This window comes from Humulus lupulus, chromosome 6 (genome assembly GCF_963169125.1).
Source record: "Humulus lupulus chromosome 6, drHumLupu1.1, whole genome shotgun sequence".
NCBI classification, from domain to species: domain Eukaryota; kingdom Viridiplantae; phylum Streptophyta; class Magnoliopsida; order Rosales; family Cannabaceae; genus Humulus; species Humulus lupulus.
This window is the reverse complement of record NC_084798.1, coordinates 84,098,848-84,121,412: the sequence shown is the minus strand read 5'-3', so window position 1 is coordinate 84,121,412 and position 22,565 is coordinate 84,098,848.

The following is a 22,565-nucleotide window of genomic DNA, read 5'->3' as shown; positions in this document are numbered from 1 at the left end:
GTTTCGTGAACAGTGTCGTCAACAAAGTTACATTCACCGGCGAAGAAAACCGCTGACAAAAGAGGGGACTTTCACTATAATCGCCGGCAAAAGTTGACTTTTCACGGCGAAACGATGAGATTCGTCGAGAAAAGTCCCATTTCTTGTAGTGGAATCTAACTTACTTTTCCCTAACATATTGAGATATTTTTCGCAATTACTAAATACAAATAAAAAGGGAAAGTCGTTTATAATATTAGTTTCCTAAAATGACACATTTATTCTTCAAATGAATACAAATGATTGACAATACATTTTTAATATATATCTCGAAAGGCCGTGAAAAATTACTTTCCACCACAAAAATATTGAAATTACTTTTAAGGATTAGTGTCCCAAAACTACTTTCCACCACAAAAATATTGAAATCAAGATCGAGAAAGCCAGTGGAAACTCAAAGATAAAACATGCAATGGAACCATCAAATGCAATGTTTTTTTTATCACATTTAAAGAGAAAATAAGCATTCTCATATATTACATTCCTTTACAGTACTATGTGATCGATTTCCTATAGTTTTCAATTTTGTAAAAAACAATAGTTCCCAAAATTCTATATGTCTGCCAAACGACTTTAATCAACAATTTCTTAATCTCTCTCTCTCTCTCTCCCTCGCTAGTTGCAGGGGTAAGGAAAACAAACGAGTAATATTGTTATAAGATGGATTGGGAGTAAATATTGTTATACGATGGACTGATTTGTTGAACTAGTGTTGCTAGTATATACGAAATGTCTTTCTTCTCTCCGTGTACTTTGGCTTGTTAATTTTGTTTGGTATTTCTAGTCCCAAATAAGCATGCGATGATGGAATGGCCATTTTTTTTTGGAAGAAATGAAGTAATTCTGATTTAAAGGTTCACTTAGTTTAAGCAAAAAAATCAACATTATTGAAGAGATCCATATACAGTTATTATAACTTTTGAAATGAAGTTTTGAACTAAACAACTCTCTTAACGTTTTTTTCCCCATAATTCGAAAAGAAAGTGTTATTTGTTAATAAAATGTGCATAAAGTAATTAAGTTTGGGACGAAATGAGACACATATAGCGCACATAGTGAGAAGTATTAACATTGACTAAGAATGAGAACAAATGAAAACCAATGCCTACATTTTAAGTAAATGTTTAAACTAAAACTATTTGCTTCGGCGCTAGCTCGAGATCCACCCACGTCTCTTCTTACTGGAAAAGTCCAAAATTTCTAAATTTCATGCAAACCTATTTCCAATAACCCTTTAATTAAGTTGATCTCTCTCTCTCTCTCTCTCTATATATATATATATATAATATGAATTTATAGCTAGATAGATGGTCTATATCTTTATATTATATATATGGTTTTTATGTTTATATAGCTAGATACGTACGTTGGCATCTAAGTCGACAAAATAGGAATAAATGAGAAGAATCCCATCAATTAATGTCACCTTAGTCTTACTATTGCTTAAAGGAACTTCTCTATCTCACAAAGATACAGACAAAGCAAAGCAACAAGTGCTTAATGTATTGGATTGATGCTCCTATGACTTATCTATTATTCAATATGTATATATATTGCTTTTTCATTCACTCGTAGGAAAAAACCGCCTATAACTAAACCAATCAACCACACATATATATATGTGTGTGTGTGTGTTTGTAGCTTTAATTGAGTTACTCAAATAGAATATAGCTAGGAAGCTAAAACTTAGCTTAGATTTCTCGTGAATTTTTTTGTTGAACTCGTTAGACTTAAAAGCGTTGTCGTACTAGAACCCAACCAATATGGTTAATATATGGCTTATAATCTCAGCACAAAAACTCAACTGTATTTGCTTTGTTTGAATAATTGTGGGGAGCCTGTTCCTCAAATAAGTAACAAAACCAGCTTTGGATAAGCCGTTTCATGTCAACATTGCTTTTTCTAATGGCCTACAAATGGTATATATATATCTTAAAGAGACTAATGGGATCTTGTCAAGTTAAATTCTCAAAACACCGAGTAATGGCATGCAATTATCAGAGTTTTTTATTCAACTCAACCTTGTTAACATTTAAAAATATATTCAACTTTTCAGATTTTCAAATATATATGCATGAACCAAACTCTTGGTCCATATACACATGACCTCAATAACTGTCTTTTAATTAACTTACATAGGATACCCTTTTTCTTTATATTTATATAAGAAAGAAATGAGAATTAATATTTCTCTTGAAAAATGGAGTGAAATGCTGCTATGAATCATGGCTATATATATATCCATGTATTTAAATGTGTTGACGTCAATCTTAAACAGATAAATTATTTATATATATCTAATACTTTATTTGAATCAAAGACATTATGACTTAATAATAATTTTTTTTTATCTTTCTCTTTCTCCATTCAAATGTATAATAAATATACTGTACATATATGTGTGTGTAAACCCTTTATATAAATGAGGATTTTCAAACGATATTGAAAAGAATCTACATAATATTAATATACATTGTTATATATTAATATGGACTACATTATAATCTCTAACTAACAGGATATATATATATATATATAAATTGTTATACATTATACATTGTTATATATATATATATAATAATCAAACATGTTGATTAAAGCCCTTGACCCCCACATATTAAAATCCAAAGAGCCATAGACAAAAGGTCATGGCCACAAGCATAAAAGGAAAATAACTACCGTCTCTTTTTTGACCATTCCACCACTCTTATTTTTCTACTATTTTAACTTTTTCACCTTTTCTTTCTTCATCAAAGGAGCTACCATATAGCTATAACAATACAATAAATAATCTCATCACCCCATTAAAAAAAGAAGAAGCCTGACCCACACATCCAACGGCGATGATCATTTCAAAAGTTTGGTTCAACTTAGTATTATATAATAGAAAAGAATATCATGTATAGTATAGTCACTTATATAACTTTACAAGGGCCTTTATTTAATTCTTCAAATTCAAAGTTGAATATGAAGCAAAAACCTATATTACTATACTATATATAGGGTAGTTAGGACGTTAAAGATAAAGGATAGTAAGAAGGAAAATAAGGTCCGGCCTAGTATCACGTGAACCGGCGACTATCACGGTGTGTGGTGTAGACTTTTGAAAGAGAGATGTAAAACCCTGCAAAAGAGAAAGGAGTAAAAGGTTTTAAATAAGAAACAAGATTCCGGGTCTTTTGTGTTTTAATTATTTCGAAGAAATAATAAAAGAATAAGTGGATGTAGTTTATTGCTGTTACTTAGTCTTGTTTTTTTTTTTAAAAAAAAACAACTCCCCTTTTCCACTTATTTTAGAATAGCTACTACTACTCTATATTTAGTCATGATTATCAAAGTTAATTTATTTATAAGTTTCAATCAACATCTTCTCTACCATTGAGAATCATTCTATTGTCCCTTTCTGAATCTTGGAAAGCATGTATAGGAAAAGAACTTTGAAAGTTTCTTAGTGGCATGGACAGCGGTGACTTTAACATTTTCTTTCTTTGACAAAAGAGACTATAAAATTTTCAAATATGAATGATGATTACATATAAAATAAAAAGTTTAATCATATGCTTTTTAGGATTAGAAAATTGATTTTTTTGTTAATTAAAGTTAAAATGCCACTCAATTGCATGCAGATCGTTTTTATTACCCTATGTATGCATGCTTTCTTTTGGAATATCTAAATGGAACCAATCCTTGACCGTATAAACATGAATCCATATGATAGATACGATAGATCGAGTTCAAAATTTTTGTTATATATATATATATAATTGGTCAAGATTTAGTTGATAAATTAATATTTTAGGTTATTGTGGATGCAATGGAAAATGTCATATTTACTTTGGATTTTTTAGGGCACATCTAATCTTGACCAATTAATGTTAATTCTTAACCCAAGAAAGAGTAAAGAATATTGAGTCTAAAACAGTAGTTAGTAGAAAGTGATTTTATAGGTACAAATTGAACCTTGATTTCTGGGATGATGGTTAAATTAATTAATCAAGAAATAATTAATCATAATATTTGGCTTTTGATAGATCTCCTTCGAAATCCATTAATTATCTAATAAGGTCCCCTCCCTCGCTGACAAGAAAACTAAACGTTGAATAAAATAACATTAATAATAATAATGACAATAAAAAAAGACTAATAACTGCAAGTTATTATAATTTAGATAGAGATCAGCTAATTACTTAAGTGAGTACCCAAAATATATTCTAAAGTAAGAAACGCTTGGGCATATATAAATATGTATATATATATCATATTATATCTTTTATGGTACGTGGTTAATTTGATGAAGTCATTTCATACGTACACGTATTTGTTGAAGGATTATTAGTCAATAATTCTAGCTATCTATAAAACTTTGTTAATATATAAAAGAAGAAAACAAAGAAAACACAATTAATAAAATTGTAAAAGCATGTCATCCAATTCAAAAACATTTATATTTTCATTATTGCTAGCCAACACAGCAATAAACCTTATTATTATTTTACTTACATGAAATTCACTGTAGTGCTTCCCTAATTGGAAGCTACTTATGTTCTAAATGATGGCTCGCCTTTCTTTTTCTGGCTTGGTAATATTGTTGGGAATTTAAATATATTTCTTTCCCTATAAAAATACAATATATTTATATAAATCTGAGGCTGTTGGTTGGATTGGCATGGCATGGCATGGCATATTGGCACTCCAATATTTTTTGCTTCATATCTCACGCAGGCCACCCCATTTATGATGGGCACTTTATATAACCAGCTATAAAGGTGAATAACTAAATATCTAATTATTTATTAATACATATATTTTTCACAATAGAAAGAAATATGTTTGGGTTTTGTAAAAGTGTTGATGTATCTTTCTTACTCCTTTTTACAGTCTCCCATGTGAATACTTGATAAATTAGTTTTATATATTTTATAGAATAAATAATATATTTTTGTTGGAAAAATTGGGTAAATGAGAAATTGATACTTAAAATGGTAATAATTCAGCAAATCACTTTGATTAAAAATGAGATTATTAGAATATTATGTGATTTATTCTGATTGATTTTAGCAAATCACTTAGGTAAAAAATGAAATATCAGAATATTGCGTGATTAATTCAGATAGAATATTGTGTGATTAATTCAGATTGTTTTTCAGAAAATTACTTTGGGTAAAATAGCTCATATTACTAGAATAAGTGTGATTATTTCTGATTGATTTATAGAAATTAAGATCTCATATTTGTGGGATATTTGAGCATTAATGGACTTGATTTCACACACATTTTCAACCCTCCATGAAGCCTATAAAAGGAGTCTTCTTACCTCATTCTAAGACACACAGATATAGAGTATCACACACAATAGTCTTGGTCTCTTTCTCTCTTCTGTCTTTGTAGTAGTTTATGGTGATAGAAGGAAGGTTTGTTTCGAGTTCGCCTTAGCAGCGTAGTGGTACTTTCGTCTTGCTTGATAGCTTTTGTATCCTGGCAAGTGGTTGCTTACGAATCCTTTAGCACTGTTCAGGTAGAGGGGACAAATATGCTTTAAGGAAAGCGCGTTTCGCGTGCCTCGACTTTGGTTTATTCTTTGTATTGTATTTTTGCATTTCTGTTCTTCAATTAAATATATTAAATATATATTTTGTTTTTCTCCACTATATTATTTCTAACAATTTTTTCTCTCGAACTATAACCACTATATGATTGTGCCCCCCAAATGATTTGCGATGTTAAACATTCCCCCCAAAGTATACACATTACTGAAATATGAGACCTCAGTTAGATTTTGTCCTATGTGGGTAATAGATTAATGATGTGGCATTTTGTCTATTGATGTGGCAGTGCCATGTGTAGAATAATTATCAATTTTGCCCCGAACTTTGACCACTACCAAATTGTGCTCTTTTTATATTAAAAACAAATCTATTTTTTTCTTAAAAATATTAATTAAATTCTTAAAAAATTAATGAAATTCTGTTTTTTATGATTACCAACTTAATTATTCAAATTAAATAATTAATTGCTGAACTGTTACAGAAATGTTTAAACGGACATAGAGATTGTTTGAACAGAAACCAGATATGTTTAAACAGTTTATCACCAGAAGATAAAAACGAACAAAAGGTAAAGAACACACGAAATTATACGTGGTATCATCAATCTTTGTAGATTGCTACTAGTCCACGGGGCCACGCCCAGAGAATGAAATTTATTAGAAGAATATCTAAATGATTACAAAACCGAATTGACTTATACAAATAAAGACTCCCTCTTGAATTTGTCGCAATTGTTGTAATCTAAACTCCTAATCAAATTTCTGAAGTGCTAAGATCTTGAACTCCCTTCAAATCATAACACTTGCACTTTTCCTCCCGAAAAGTGATTCACGAACAAGACTTCTCCCGAAGCTTGATGAACAATGTCCAAGTGTGTTCAACCTGCACAATTAACACAAAGAAAACAATACAGAAGTACACTATAATAAACCACTAAGAACTTGCTGGACTCAAGTTCTTCACATAATAAAAAGTCTCTCTAAAACTTGAAAATATTTGGAAAATAATACACCAAGAGAGATGATGAAAAGCCAGTGACCTAAGGATGATTATATACTTTTTAGAATCCCTTTAGGTCGTGGAAAACAAATCAGAAACCAATCAGACAATAAATGGAAAATCTTCCCAAACAAGAAAGTCAGAATCTGTTCAAACAGACTGGCAATCCGTTCAAACAGATTCATTGAACCTGGATAGTTTTTAAACCCAGTTTCCTTAAATAAATAAGGAAACAAAATATACTTTATCTCTGCAAGCTGTACACGATTTCTAGACAAATAAATTAGATCAAGAAATAAAAATAAATACCAATAATTTCCATATAAACAAATTTCAAGAAAATATATTCTTTTATAGGAAATTATATATTAACATATATAAAATAATCTGATTAGAAAATATTTCACAACAAAACAGGAAACTACCCATTTCGAAAATACCACACAATATATTTCGAAAATGCATTCCATAATTAATTTTGTCAATTGTATCAAATATGCCAATAAATGATTTTACAATCTCCCCCTTTGGCAATTTGATAGACAAAATTAATTAAAAAACCTGCAACACAAATGTTAATTACAAGTAAAGAGAAAAAACTCCCCCTGCAAGCATGCATTAACTTATAACAAACATATAAAGAAACTAGACTTAACTCCCCCTCAAAAACAACAAAGCAGGTTTTGGAGGTACTCTCCCCCTTTGTGTCTTTCAAAGAAGCCAAAGAAACAAGAGAGGCTCGAACAACAGCTAGTTCTATAGCAACAGTTCTTGAATCTGTGGGAACAGATGAGAATTCAGGAGGAATGTCATCTGAGGCAAACTTCAGAGATTGAGTAGCAGGGGTCTTCTTAGAGGAAGCTCCACGAGTTTTCACCATTGTTCCTTCTCTGAAAAGTAGCAAACACTTACAAAAACAATGAGAGAAAAAAAATAAGAAGAAGAAGACTTAGAGGGATCGTGGGAAGGTGACAAGCTTTTTAAGGACAAGAACTTTCCATTTAAGACACCCACGAAAAAAATGTGGTTTCCCCTTTTTTTATTTAAAAAATAAAAGGAAACAAACCTTAATACACATGAAAAAAACAACCTTACCCGTTTTTTTATTTAAAAAAAATGCTAAACAAAGTACAAAACAATAAAGAAACAAATCATGGTATTTCAAATAGAGAAAGAGGACAAAATAAATTCCTTGGAGACAAAGAATATATTAAATCATACAAAATAAATGCATATAATTTCACATAATTACCACAAAGATTCGGTCCACCATGAATTTCCTTGTCAATCAATTTTTTTTTTATATATATAAAAATGCACAAAAATAAAACTCAACCAAAAATATCTGCTTTGATCAATGTGAGTCATCCTGATAAGAATAAAATCAAGCAACTGAAAATAAGTGTCAGTGTATACCATGGATAAGAACACTTGTGAAAATAAAAAAAAATTAGAAAGAATATTCGAGAGAAATAAAGCACAATTCAGTCACAAGCACATATTCTTAAGTGAATCAATCAACATGTATGAGTCTTACACACATTTTTTTTTATTATAAACTGTGTACAATTTTTCTTGCATAGTTTCAAGCATAAGTGTGTGACAGTGTATGCAAGGGAACATTGCTCAATGACAAATAAGTCTTTTTCGAAATTATAAATAATTGTAACTCATGAAGATGCTGTCACACTACACCAGTGGTAGCCCTTTTCTATGATAGCGTATCCTCTTTATAACTCCGAATTACAAAGTTCCAACTTACTCAAAAGACGGCTTTCACACACTGATGTAGGTAGCTCTATTCTTGCACAGGAGCTTGAAACAATGCTACACAAAAGGAAGCTCAAACATTTAACCATTGATTGATTGACCCGAATATGCCTAGGAGGAATTGGTTATTTTTCTCTCAAGAATATACAACTAAAAGCTCATAAACACAAGTCAGATTATCCAGCTTGACACACAACAAAATTTTCAAATTAATTGACAATTTTCTTAAACTTAAATAACACACATTTGATCAAGAGGACAACAAAATAACAAGGAAATTTAAAGAGAACAAACCCCCAAAGATTTTTGGAGGAAATCAAAGCAAACCAAATCAAGAGCTTTAGTGAAAATATCAACAATCTATTTATGTGTTTTAATATATTCCAAGACAAGAACTTTATTTTCAACTAATTCTCTTATGAAATGATGACGAATATCAATATGTTTAGTACGAGAATGTTGCACATGATTTTTTGAAATATTAATTGCAGTTGTATTATAACAAAAAATAGTTAAAATGTCAAGATCAAACCCATAATCCATCATCATTTGCTTCATCCACAATAGTTGAGCACAACAACTTCCTGTTGCAATGTATTCGACCTCAGCTGTTGAAAGAGAAATAGAATTCTGTTTCTTGCTGTGCAAAGAGACTAGATTATTTCCCAAGTGGAAACATCTTCCATTAGTGCTTTTTCTGTCATCAGTGTTACCTGCTCAATCAGCATCACTAAAACACACTAGATTAGGGTTAGTTTCTTTTGAATACCAAATACCATAATCAACAGTCCCATGAACATATCGAATGATTCTTTTGACAGCTGCAACATGAGACTCCATGGGATTTCCTTGGTACCTGACACACACACCAACACTATAACTCAAATCAGGTCTACTAACAGTGAGATAAATGAGACTACCAATCATACTCCTATACAGTGTATGATCAACTTTGACACCATTTTCATCTTTGGATAACTTCACAGTCGTTCCCATTGGTGTTTTGGCAATCTTTGAACTTTCAAGTCCAAACTTTCTGACCAAGTTCTTAGCATATTTGCTTTGAGAAACAAATGTGCCTTCATCTAACTACTTGACTTGTAAACCTAAGAAATAAGTCAATTCTCCCACCATGCTCATTTCAAATTCCTCTTTCATTTGTTTCACAAATACCTGCACCTCATTGTCAGAAGTAGAACCAAACACAATATCATCAACATAAATCTGAGCAATAATTATGTTACATTTAATATTTTTGATAAATAAAGTTTTATCTACTCCACCCCTTTTGTATCCATGAGAAACAAGAAATTGAGTGAGTCTCTCATACCAAGCCTGAGGGGCTTGCTTCAAACCATAAAGAGCTTTCTCCAATTTGTAAACATGATCAGGCGCACGGGGATCTTCAAGCCCTTTGGGTTGTTCAAGATATACCTCTTCATTCAAGATCCCATTGAGAAATGCGGATTTGACATCCATTTGGAAAAACTTGAAACCAATCAAACAAGCAATAGACAATAATAATCTAATTGATTCAAGTCTTGCAACAGGTGCAAATGTTTCATCAAAGTCTATTCCTTCCACTTGTGTGTACCCTTGTGCCAGTAATCTTGCTTTATTTCGCACAATTGTACCAAATTCATCAGATTTATTCTTGAAAATCAATTTTGTACCAATAATATTGGTATGCAACGGTCTTGGCACAAGAATCCACACTTTGTTTCTAAAAAATTGTTCCAATTCCTCCTGCATAATCCAATTTTCATCAGTTAAAGCTTCTTTCACATTTTTAGGCTCAAGTAAAGATAAGAAACAAACAAATTGAACAACATTACTAAACCTTCTTCTTGTGACCATACTGTCTTTTGGATTTCCAAGTATTAAATCTGCTGGATGATTTAATTTAACTTTGGTTGATGGCTCCTTTTGGACTTCATCCGAAATAATATTTGGAAATTTCTTTTCTGTCTGTCCAGAATTTGTTTCATCGGATTCGTGCTCTGTTGGAACAGATGGACCATACGTTGCAACAGTAGTATCACTGACAGAAGCTTCTTCGTGTTTTTCAGTAGGTTCATCAACAAACCTTTCAATTTCTTCCTCAGTAGAAAACTCAAAAAAATCCCTAGCATCATCAATAACAACGTTAGCCGACTCCATTACAGTTTGTGTTCTCATGTTATACACACGATAAACCCTACTGTTAGTTGAGTATCCAATAAAAACACCTTCATCACTCTTAGCATCAAACTTACCGAGATTTTCTCTATCTCTCAAAATGTAACAAACACATCCAAAAACATGAAAATAAGCCACACTTGGTTTCTTATCTTTCCAAATTTCATAAGATGTTTTAGATGTACCTGGACGAAGAAAAACACGGTTTATGATATAGCAAGCAGTGTTAATTTCTTCTGCCCATAACCGTTTGGTCAATTTTTTGCTATTTAGCATCACTCTAGCCATTTCTTGAAGAGTGCGGTTTTTCCTTTCTACAACTCCATTCCGTTGAGGAGTTTTGGGAGCTAAAACCTCATGAGAAATACCTGCAGACTTACAAAAATCATCATAGACAGAATTCTCAAACTCTTTACCATGATCACTTCTTATACGAACAATTTTTCCAATGTTGCAATCTTTTTCAACTTTTAATTTCAAGCAAAGAGTTTTAAATGCATCAAAAGTATCAGATTTTTCTTTCAAGAAATCCACCAAAGTATATCTAGAAAAATCATCCACACAAACAAAAATATATCTTTTCCCATTTAAACTCTCAATTTGAATTGGACCCATAAGATCCATGTGAAGAAATTCTAAAACTTTCGAAGTGTTTATGTCAAAAACACTTTTATGTGTAATTTTTAATTGCTTGCCAAGTTGAAAACTCTTGCACTTACCATCAGATTCTTTACCTAGCTTAGGTAAACCATGAACAATCCCTGCATGTGACAATTTTTTCAAGGCTTTGACCAAGTTTAGCATGCCACACATCAGTGTTATTTCTCATAACAGATTGACACATAATAGAAGGCAAAAGAGTATAGCAATTGTCATTACATCTAAAACCTTCAAGAACATTCTCACCATTCTTGTTTAAAACAAAACAATTCTCTTTATCAAAGTTAACAGTATAACCTTGATCACAAATTTGACTTATGCTAAGTAAGTTAGCTTTAAGTCCTTCCACAAGTAACACTCTTTTGATTTTAGGTAACCCTTCAAAGTTAAGAGTACCCATTCCAAGAACATTACCTTCAATTCCATTCCCAAAAGTAACAGATCCACAATGCATAAGTTTTATGTTTGTAAGAATAGACCTGTCACCTGTCATATGTCTTGAATAACCACTGTCAAAATATCAAAAATACGAAGAAGTAGATCTATCATATTTACTAGTAAAACCAGCAAAACAATTATTCTTTTTTATCCATATTTTACTTGATTGAATATTTTTCTTTTTTACTCTTTTGAAATTATCAAAATAATTGAATTTCTCAAAATATTCATTTTTGGCAAAATTCATAAGAGTAAAACACTTAGGTCGAATATGACCCTTCCTACTACAAAAATGACAGATTGGAATGAATTTTTCGAACTTACCATTGGATTTACCTACTGACTGTGTCCTTTCTGTTGGAATAATCTGAGTCCTGGATACAACAGATTTCAGTGAGGATAACACAGGAACATCAGACGATAGCATCCCAGCCGAGATAAAGACTGTTTTCTTTGATTTTTGAGAACTTGAAGCACCGAGTCCCACATGACTTCTTTGACCTGCATTCTGTATATTCTCAAAAATAGTTGAACCGGGGTTAAGCATTCTAACATTTTTTTCAAGAGTATCCAAATCTATAGACAACTTATTAATTTCAACATTTTTTGAAATTATTTCTTTTTCAAAATTTTCATTTAAGTCAGTAAGTTGTTTAATTTCAAAGGATAATTCTTTATTTTTGCTTACCAATGACCGATTTTCAGAACACACTTTCACCCATGAACCATACATCTTTTTGTAAGATTCACTCAAAGACTCATCATTCAATTCAGATTCATCACTATCAGAATTTTCTTCATCTTTTGAAACATTATTCAAACAAACAATTTTTTCATTTTCAGATTTAGAAACAGGTAAAATAGAAGTGAAAGCGATATTACCTTCCTCATCTTCACTACTTTCTGAGTCATTATCACTCCAAGTAGTAATCATACCTTTTATTGTTCTTTTTCAAGGAGTTTGCACATTCAGACTGGATGTGGCCAAATCCCTCACATTCCCTGCACTGAATACCCTTTTTATTAGTTTGAAAATGATTAAGAGAAGAATGATTACCCTTTGACGGCTTGCCATTGAACTTCTTATTTCCTATCTTTTTCATATATTTTTGAAAATTCTTTGCAAGCATTGCCATTTCATTATCACCATCTTCATCATCTGATGCTTCTTTTTCAGTACTTTTGAAAGCTATGGTCTTCTCTTTCTCTTTGGAAGTACTTGGCTTGTTTTTTTGACGAATCTTTTGATTTAACTCAAAGGTACGAAGTGACCCCATCAATTCTTCTACTTTCATAGTACTGAAGTGCAACGCCCTACTTCCTTAAAGTCGTTACTAAGTGAGTTTTCAGACAAAACAGTGTGCAATGAACTCGCTTACCGAGGTTTTGAAATGAAAGTGTGACTAATTTAAAAGTCAAGGCTGTAATCTTTGAAAACGCGTTGCTTCAGTAAAAATTTCTAATATTAAACAATTGGGATCCCAAAAATAAGGTTTGAAAACTAATTACATCTTGAAATAAGTTTACAGTTGATAAATCATAAAAATCATAGATTATTACAGCCATTTTCAAATAAACCCCCAACCAAAGCAGTCGGGCAGGCCAAACATGTACGCGTCGCTTCACGCTCTCCGTACTCATGGTTGGTTGACTCAGTCACTGCCCTTACCTGCAACACGGAGCACCTGTGAGCCGAAGCCCAGCAAGAAAACTCATGCAGAACATAATATATGCAATTTATACAGTTTATCATAACAGATAATCCACATAAAAACAAGTCAACCATTAGACTAAGCAAACACGGCCATGCCGCCCCAGAAACCTTACCAAAGCCCTGGGGTATCGGTTCTCACCGTAAGGATAACTCATGTATCCACCGGGCCCTGCCCTGACTATAGCATCCCATGTGCTAGGTGTTAGTTCCGGCCCCACTGCCGTACCCGGCCTACGCCGTTCTCGGCCCTTTCCGTTCAATTTACTATAATCACACATATAGTATAACACAACAACATTCCAATAAATATTAATTCATTTAAGTCTACACCCTAACATGTAATGCAATATAGGGCCGTGCCCTGCAATCACCTCATCAAGCAACATGCAACATAGGGCCGTGCCCCGCAATCATACTATGGGCCCATGCCCTATCCTACGGGTGTTATAGTTTTCTTACCTGTATTCCGAGCCTCCTGATACACTCACGCCGCGAGCACGGTCCTCTAGCACGAGCTTCTCCAATATCCTAGTCACAACACACATGAATCATCCTTTAATACTAATCAATTCACAACCACTTCCCGGGACCAATCCCACACTCTTGGGACTCCCAAATTCCTAAAACAATCCATCGGAAACATCCCCCGAACCCCCGGAGCAAAAGGCCTAAAATTGCCAAAAATGAAATCCTGAAATTGGCCTTGTGCCGCGGCACCCAGCAAGTCAGGGGCTCCACGCCACGGCACGCAAAAACGGTGCCGCGGCACGCCTTTGCAGACCCAGAATTCTGGGTTTTCCCTTCGCGTTTTCCCGAGCTTCAACCTCTCCAAATCACCCCAAACCAATACCTAAACCCCAAAACTCAAATCCAAACTTCATTTGAACAATCTAACACCCTATAAACACTAGAATCAAGATCAAAACATCAACACACCCAAGATTCACACCTTTGATCTCAAATTCAGCAACTAACCCAAAACCCATGAAAATCTTAACTCAAGCATTAAATTCCTCAAATCAAAACAAAACCCAAACTTAAATATGTGTAAAACCTTACCTCAAATGGAGATTCCACACAAGGCTTCCTTGATCTCCTCCTAGACTCCCACTTCTCCTTCTCTTCTTCTTCTTTCTTCTTCTTGCCCTAGCCTTTCTTTCTCCTTCTCTTTCTTCTCTTCAATTTCTATCAAGCCTCAAGTGAACCCAAATGCCCAAACCGTACCCCCTATAACCCAGCTGAGAATTTTCATAATCCCCTTGCCAAAAGACCAAATTACCCCTTCCTACTAATCCTTCTTAGCTAAACCTTCAAGGGCACTTAAGTCTTTACACTTTCATTTCAATTCTACCACTTTCTATCTTAAAACTTGTTACTCTCAGCAGTAACTAATGGTTACCAGGTTACTCAATCACCAATAACCATTACCCGCTAAATCTCTACTTAACCATAAAATTCCCAAAGTCCCCCTAGGCTCCTCCCGAGCCAGGTATAGAATTCCCGTTGTGACTCTTAAATTAAATTTGCTCTCTAGGACCGTCTCGGCACGTGCATCACAATAATAACACCACACTCACGTGGTACAAATCACGGAATACAATTATCACATATATGCCCTCAGTGGGCTAAAATTACAATTATGCCCTTCAAACACAATCAGGGCCTACATGCATACTAATACACATAGACATGCATCTCAGATAAATAAATAGTCAAATAACATGCTTTAAATCATAACCATGCATTTAACTCATACAATCACACATAATTCCCATCGTGCCCTCCTGGCACGCTAATCAAGGCCCTTAAGCCTTATTAGAGAATTTGGGTCGTTACAACTTTTTTTGCCTCTTCCATGGCAGTGAGCTTAACATTGAGCTTGTCAGGAAGAACTCGAACGATTTTTCTAACAAGAACTGTGTTGACGCGGTTCTTCGCCAACAGGTAATTTAAGAAGAGAAGAGAAAGGGATTAGTGCTAATAATGAACCGAAGCAGATATGTGATCTTGGAAAAATGAAATAGTGACTCAAGACACGGTTTTTAAGTGGTTCAAAGGTTAAAATCCTTCTACTCCACTAGTCAATATTATTGCTCTATTCTGGGTATATGATTACAGGATATTTCTTACAAGAGATCATCCAACCCCCATCAACTCCCAGGGTCCCCATATTTATAGGAGAAGGCACCTGGGAGTTGGTAAGAAGGTCATCCCGTGACCTTCTTACCTATCATGTCAACTCTGTGACATTCATGATTAATTCCTAAACCTGACACATAAGTGTGGTCAAATCAATAGGTAAGGAGATAGTGGGCCGCACGGCCCAACCCAGTCGTGGGTGTCTGAATACGCACGTTCCTGCTGCGTGTCCGAGAAGTCAGGGGCATATCAGACACGTGATGTCTGATATATGCATGTTTACCTTGCGTGTGTTGACTTTACAAAGGGTCATAGCCTCCATATTCTACTCGTACCATGAGCTGGATACTTAACTCGACCTTCGACCTTCAGAGTCCAGGCTCAAGTCTCAGGCAATCTTGGCGAACCCTTGGGTTGCCCCGAGCTAAGGAGGTACGACCTTATGACGGAAGCTCCGGTCTTGGGGAGGTCCACGAGATAATCATGATTAGGCCGCAGCTCAGCTTGCTAATCAGCCCGTGGGAAAATCAGGGCGTACATCTGCCCCCCAAGCCCCTGCTCGTGGTATACCACGTCGTATAAGGCCACAGTAGGGGCTTTTAGGCTTCCCCATGAACTCTTCACATTCCACCTCTTACGCAGGCGCCTGATACGTGGAACATCATGGTTAGTGACTGTACGTCTTACGAGAACCGCATTTAATGGCCTAGCCTATGCCCAGCCGTCGTTTCGTATTTTGAGTGGAGGGCCTCGGATCCCTTGTAGAGTCCAAGAACTTTACTTAGCTAGTTATTTAGTAGTATTATAGTATGTTTAGTATTATCTTTGTAACTGTGGATTTTTGGTTCAGACTGGGAATTATTTGGACACTCATAGTAGTACTTATAGATTTTCTAAGTTTAACCTATAGTTTAAGAATATTAAGTATAACCTATGGTTTGATTAATGTGACTGATATTAAGGATTATATTTATTATATTATAAGGTTTAGACATCAACCAATAGGATTTTAAGCACATGTTATGAATGGTGATTAAGGATTAAGTATTTTTGAGGATTAAATTTAATAAGGAGTAAAGTTTGAATGTTATAGGGTCAGTCAGCAGCTTTGAATACGTTGAGGGCTTAGTCAAGGCTGTTTACTCCATTCAAACTTAGCTAAAAATGTGTAATTTCGTGTTTAATTATTCAGCGTGTGCCGATATATCGTAGCTATAGGGGGCGATATATCGCAGCACGTAGATACGGAAAACACGAGACGATGCACGGTCGCCTCGGGCATACTAGCCCAGGCGATATATCGCCTACAGGGGGCGATATATCGCCTCCTTCAGCATAAATTCAAACTCTTTTGAATTCATTTCCTTTCAGCCATTCAAACTCCTTCAACAGTCCAGCATCTTTTGAACGAGTCTTCAGCCTCTGCTGAACGATTATTCAAATGATTTTCACCTAAAAAGCCATTATTTTTATTCAAGTAAAATCAAGATACTTTCATTCCAAAACTCTATAAATAGGACCTAGTACCCAGCCATTTCTTCACCTTTTACTCTAAGTTCAGAAGCTGCTAGTGCTAAGAGAGTGTGAGAGTGTAAACACCTGGTTTGGGAAAATCATAAGCTTAAACATCATAAGCTTATCAAACACTTTGGGAAGTGAGGTTCGTTAGTATTTCGGTTGTGGTTAGATTGATCTTGCAAGTCTTTGAGGTAAACCCGAAACTCTAGTTCATTTGATTTATGTTATGTTTCCCTTCTCTTAGTCTTCTACTCAGTTTCCTAACCTCATTCTTATTTTGGTTAGGGAATCCAAGTTCTTAAGCACATAAGTTGTGGTAAGCATAATTCTCAATGGTTTAGTCTTCCTATTCATTTTCATTTCTTCTTCTTCTTAAGACTCACTCTTTCTCATATGGTTTTAGGAGTGTTCCAAAAGTCCCAACTCAGTCCATTATATCCCGGTAACTTTGGTAAGGAAAATAGGCTAGAATCTATATGTTTATGTTTATGTTATCTTATGTGTTATGTTATGATATGTTATGAATATGTTATGAATGCGTATGTTTGTAGGCTTGGGCTTATGCCCTTTTTGACTAACAAGACCCCAAAAAGATTGTGGGCATATGCCTATTTAGCTGGTAGGACCCCACTAATCTCATGGGCATAAGCTTGTTTAGTCTATGGGACCCCAAGTAATAATGGCCATTATAATAAGTGTATTATGTGTTATGATATGTCTTTATGTTTCTTATGAAATTATGTTTATGACTATGTGTTAGATTTTTCCTTGCTGGGCATTAGGCTTATTCCTTTCTGTTTATGTGCAGGAAATAAGCTTTAGAGGCGGAAAGATTCGTGACGCTTAGAGGATGTGTATCGATGGTGAATGGAGTCAAGGGGCCGAGCGTTATTCGATTCGAGGATGTAGTCTCATTTTAATTTTTTATGGTTTTATATGTATTTTCTGCATTTTCTTATGTAATTCTTTTTCTTTAAATCATGTTTTGTTTTTTTAAAGACAATGGGATCCCAAATCCTTCTTAGTATTCTATTTATTTGTAAGTAACTCTTATTTTTACAAGTTACTCAATAAAATTATGGTATTTTCGTAAAAATGTAAGTTTTATGTATAGTTTCGTTAATGGTCCAAATTGTATAGATTAATGGGTCATTACATCCCTCATCAGGGCCATCCAACGACCCTCTATACGTGACCCTTCACGTATATAAAAGGGGTGGCCACCTTACACATGGGCCACCCTTTCATTTGAAATTTCTCAGAACTTCTTTCCTTCTTCTCTCTTCATCTTAGAAGAAAAAGAAACCCTCTTCTCCGCGACCGCCATTCTCAGTGTTCAAGAAGCTTAGGCGTGAGGATTCCTTCGAATCTTTGGAGACAGCAACTCCTACGAAGCCCCAATCTAGGCGACACCTTCACTCACCTCCCAAACAAACACTGTAAGTCTCCTAACCATGCGTGTTTTGAAAATATTTTTCACTGTAGCTTAGGTAAATATTTACTGTAGCCGCATGCAAGGGTTTACTGGTTTTTGCGGGTATGAAGGGTGAAAGCCTTTTAGGTTAGGGTATTTTTCTGTAGGAAATCATTTAGGAGTATGGTTTATAGGATGCATTTTATGGGAAAAATTTCTGGGTAGGAGTTTTGGAATTTTGGGTGTAAAACCAGGTAGCTTAGGGGACACGCTTCACATGTGGTTTTGCAATTTTTGCCTACTGAAACTTTCCCCCCAAGGCAAATTCTATCCTGACCCTCCTGACACATGAATTCTGAGTAATCGGGGATCTGTTGGGAGCACAGGCGCGTGTTCATTGAACCGCGTGGTCCTACTCTCCACGGGATGGGCTTACCTCAGCTCGTGCAAATAACATTTGATTTTTCCTCATGCTTGGGTCGCCTTTTCTGAAATATTTTCTTTTGTTCGCTAGGTGACCAGATGGCACCGAAGAGGAACGCTTCCAAGTAGACCGCCAGCAGCTCGGCCTCCCAGAAAGACAAAGGAAAGGCGGTGATGCCGGACTCCCCGATCCCCAACTTTGGTCCGGCAGTGGAGCAGGAGCTCGAGGTGGCTCCTGATGCGTTCTTCGAGGCGGAGAAGATCGTCTCAAAGATCACCGACCAGACGAAGATCAATAAGATATTCCTCTCCCACAACATCTCGCTGGGTAGGATGTCAGTGATTGCCCGACCTCCCGCGGAAGGCGAGCGAAGATGCGTGCCGCTCGACGAGGCATTCGCGGCCTGGAGCGGCGAGCATTTCAAGGCGGGGGCATTCCTCCCGCTGGACCAGTACTTCGCTGACTTCCTAAATTATGTGAAGTTGGCCCCATTCCAGCTCCCCCCCAACTCTTATCGGTTGTTGACGGGGTTGAGATATTTATTTTTGAAGCACGAGTGGGAGGTCCCCACTCCAGCGGACATTTTGTACTTCTTCTGCCTCAAGGCCAGCCCGGATCAGTGGGGCGAGGCGACGGGTTTTACTACTTAACCCGATTTCCCAATACGGCTGCGGTCATTGAGCTGCCTAGCCACCCCCACAACTTGAAGGATTAATTCTTCATGTCGACGGGGTTCAGAAACTGCGAGCTCCACTACTTCAATCGTCCTCGTAAGTGTTTTTTATCCTTAGCTCGCAAGTTAAGTGTCGTTTTAGCTCCTCCCGTATCCCTTTCTGACTTAGACTAATTCTGCAGCCATCTTCGCAAGGACAGAGAAACCCGTGACCCTCGGGGCCCAATACGAGAAGCTGGCGGGCTTGCCCCCCAGCGAGAAAGATTACCGCGTGCTCGTAACAGACGAGACAATGGTAGCCTGCAAGCTGATTTTCCCAAATCAGACTTTGAACCTCAGGAGGCCCCGGGGGCTTCCCCCAGCTTGCGACACCAGACCCATCATCGTGGAGGAGGTCGCGGGAGATGAAGATGAGGAGGACGAGGACGATGAAGTTCCCCTTGTGAGGAACAGGAAGCGAGCTTTGGAGGTCGCCCAGAGGACGGGCGAGGAGAGGATCCAATCCGGAGCAGCCGCGGGTCCTTCTGGCCAAGGTAACCCTTACATGTTTAGGAGTCTAGATAGGGCCACAGCAGACCCTCGGCTGGATAGGTTCAATCCTAGGCAGCTCGTCCACCGTCACCGAAGTGATCCGGACCTGAACACAACCCTGCTCCACTGTGTCGACCGGCTCGTGCTGGACTACCAAGATAGCCGGCCTAGGGGTACCGTAGTAGTAGATAACACCCTAGCCTTTAGGTCGATCCTATTCGAGGAGTATGGGACCAACCTTCGGTCATGGCCATCACTCCGGAGGGGCGCCGTAGCTCCGGGGCTTAGGCAATATGTAGAGGAATCTAGCCCTGAGTCAGCCTCGGACCCAGAACTTGCGCCAGCTTGGGAAGTAATCAACTTAGATTCTTCTTCTAGTCCGGGGGGTAGGATTCCCTTTAGTATACACATACTTAAAATTTTCTTTTTCCCCCCCTTGTTTTTGTTTGTGTGATTGCTAACTTGTACTAATCATGTCTTTGCTTTGACAGAAGAGATGTCTCAGCCCGAGGAGAGCCTGCGAGGTGCGTTCTTCGGGGGGAACCCCCAGCAGGGGCTGCTGCGCCAAAAATGAAGAGGCTCTGGACGTCCAAGCACGCCGCCGGGACCCCCACCAAGTCTCCTGCAAAGGAGAAGGAACAAGCCCCAGCTGCTCAGGACGTGGGAGCGGTCCCTCCTGCTGCAAGGGGAAGCAACATGCCTCCACCTCCTCCGCGAGCTCTGGACACCGCCCGGGATGCAGGAACGGAGCTTGGGACCTCGGCAATTGTACCCTCTGAGGTATGCATCCCAGTCAATCCCCAGGATCTGGAGAAGATACCAGAGGCCTTTCGGGGAACGGTGTATGAGTCGGCGAACTACGCCGTCAGCCACATCTACAAGTTCAACGAGAAGGAGCTTCGGGCCATCGAGACAATGAGCCCGGTGGGCGTGCTGGAGTCTTCACTGGGCATGACCCTAACGGTAAGCTGACTTCACCCTTTCATGGCTTTTTATTACTGCACTTTGCCCTGTTTTTTCTCTCTTTTTTCTAAGGAAATTGTCTTTTCACCTTCGCAGAGCGCCATTACCCTTCATCGGAGCATTGCCAGGACCAAAACTCAGCTCGAAGACATGAGGAGCAAGCACCAGACTACCTTGCAGGCGGCTAACGATGCCTTGGCGGGCTCACAGGCCGAGTTGGAAAAAACCCGCTCGAAGGTCCAAGAGCTCGAGACTTCCCTCGCCACCTCGCGGACAGACCTAGATGCCGCGAAGGTTGAGACTCAGGCCGCCCAGGCCGCCCTAAAGGCCGAGCAGACAACTTCGGAAAAGTCCCTGGAAAACCTTTTCTATCATTTTTGGGCCTACAATCCAGACGCTGACTTCTCCTTCCTGTCAGCGAGCCTCTGGGGGCGCTTGCTGGTGAAGTTCCAAGCTCGCCTTGATAAGGAAGCGCCCTCCGAGGCCGGGGAAGGCTCTGGCGCAGCTGAGCAAGGCGAGACGACGACCTCCAAGGGGCCACTTGGCGGAGCCTAGGTCGTTTCTTCTCTTGTACCCTTCACTATTTTTAAGATTTTTTGTGTAACCTTTGCATGAGGTGCTTCCACCTCGAGACAATTTGATTCATCGTTTTTAATTGTTCCTCTTTCTTTCCCTTGCGTATTTTGGTTACAATTTTTTGAAAAAACTTAGTCCACGTTAACTTTTATCCATATCTCGAGCTCTTTAGGAAGAACAACGATCAATAGATTTAAATCAACTTCTAAGTTTTATGACCCGGTTATGGCCAGGAACTTATTTTGAAAACTTAGTTCCCGTTAACTTTTATCCATATCTCGAGCTCTTTAGGAAGAACAACGATCAATAGATTTAAATTAACTTCTAAGTTTTATGACCCGGTTATGACCAGGAACTTAATTTGAAAACTTAGTTCGTGTTAAATTTTATCCATATCTCGAGCTCTTTAGGAAGAACAACGATCAATAGATTTAAATTAACTTCTAAGTTTTATGACCCGGTTATGACCAGGAACTTAATTTGAAAACTTAGTTCGTGTTAACTTTTATCCATATATCGAGCTCTTTAGGAAGAACAACGATCAATAGATTTAAATCAACTTCTAAGTTTTAGGACCCGGTTATATCCAAGATAGGACTTAGTTAGCGTTTAATCCTTATCAATATCTCGCGTTTTTTAAGAAAAACAACGGTCAATCGATATGAATCAACTTCTAAGTCATTAAGGAGACCTGGTTATATCCAGGTACCATATGCCCCCCAAGTAACTAGGAAAGGGTCTTTCGTGGTTACTTTAGATTACACTTGCAAACATGTACAAAAACTGATCTTCATTAATACATAAAGAATGGCCTTCCAGGCCTTACAAGTGAATCACTGATAATATTTCTTTAAGTGGATGGCGTTCCAAGTTCGCGGGACCGCCCCTCCATCAAGCCGAGCTAACTTATAAGTTCCCTCCTTAATGATTTCGATGACTTGGTACGGTCCTTCCCAGTTTGGTCCCAAGACTCCGTCTTTGGG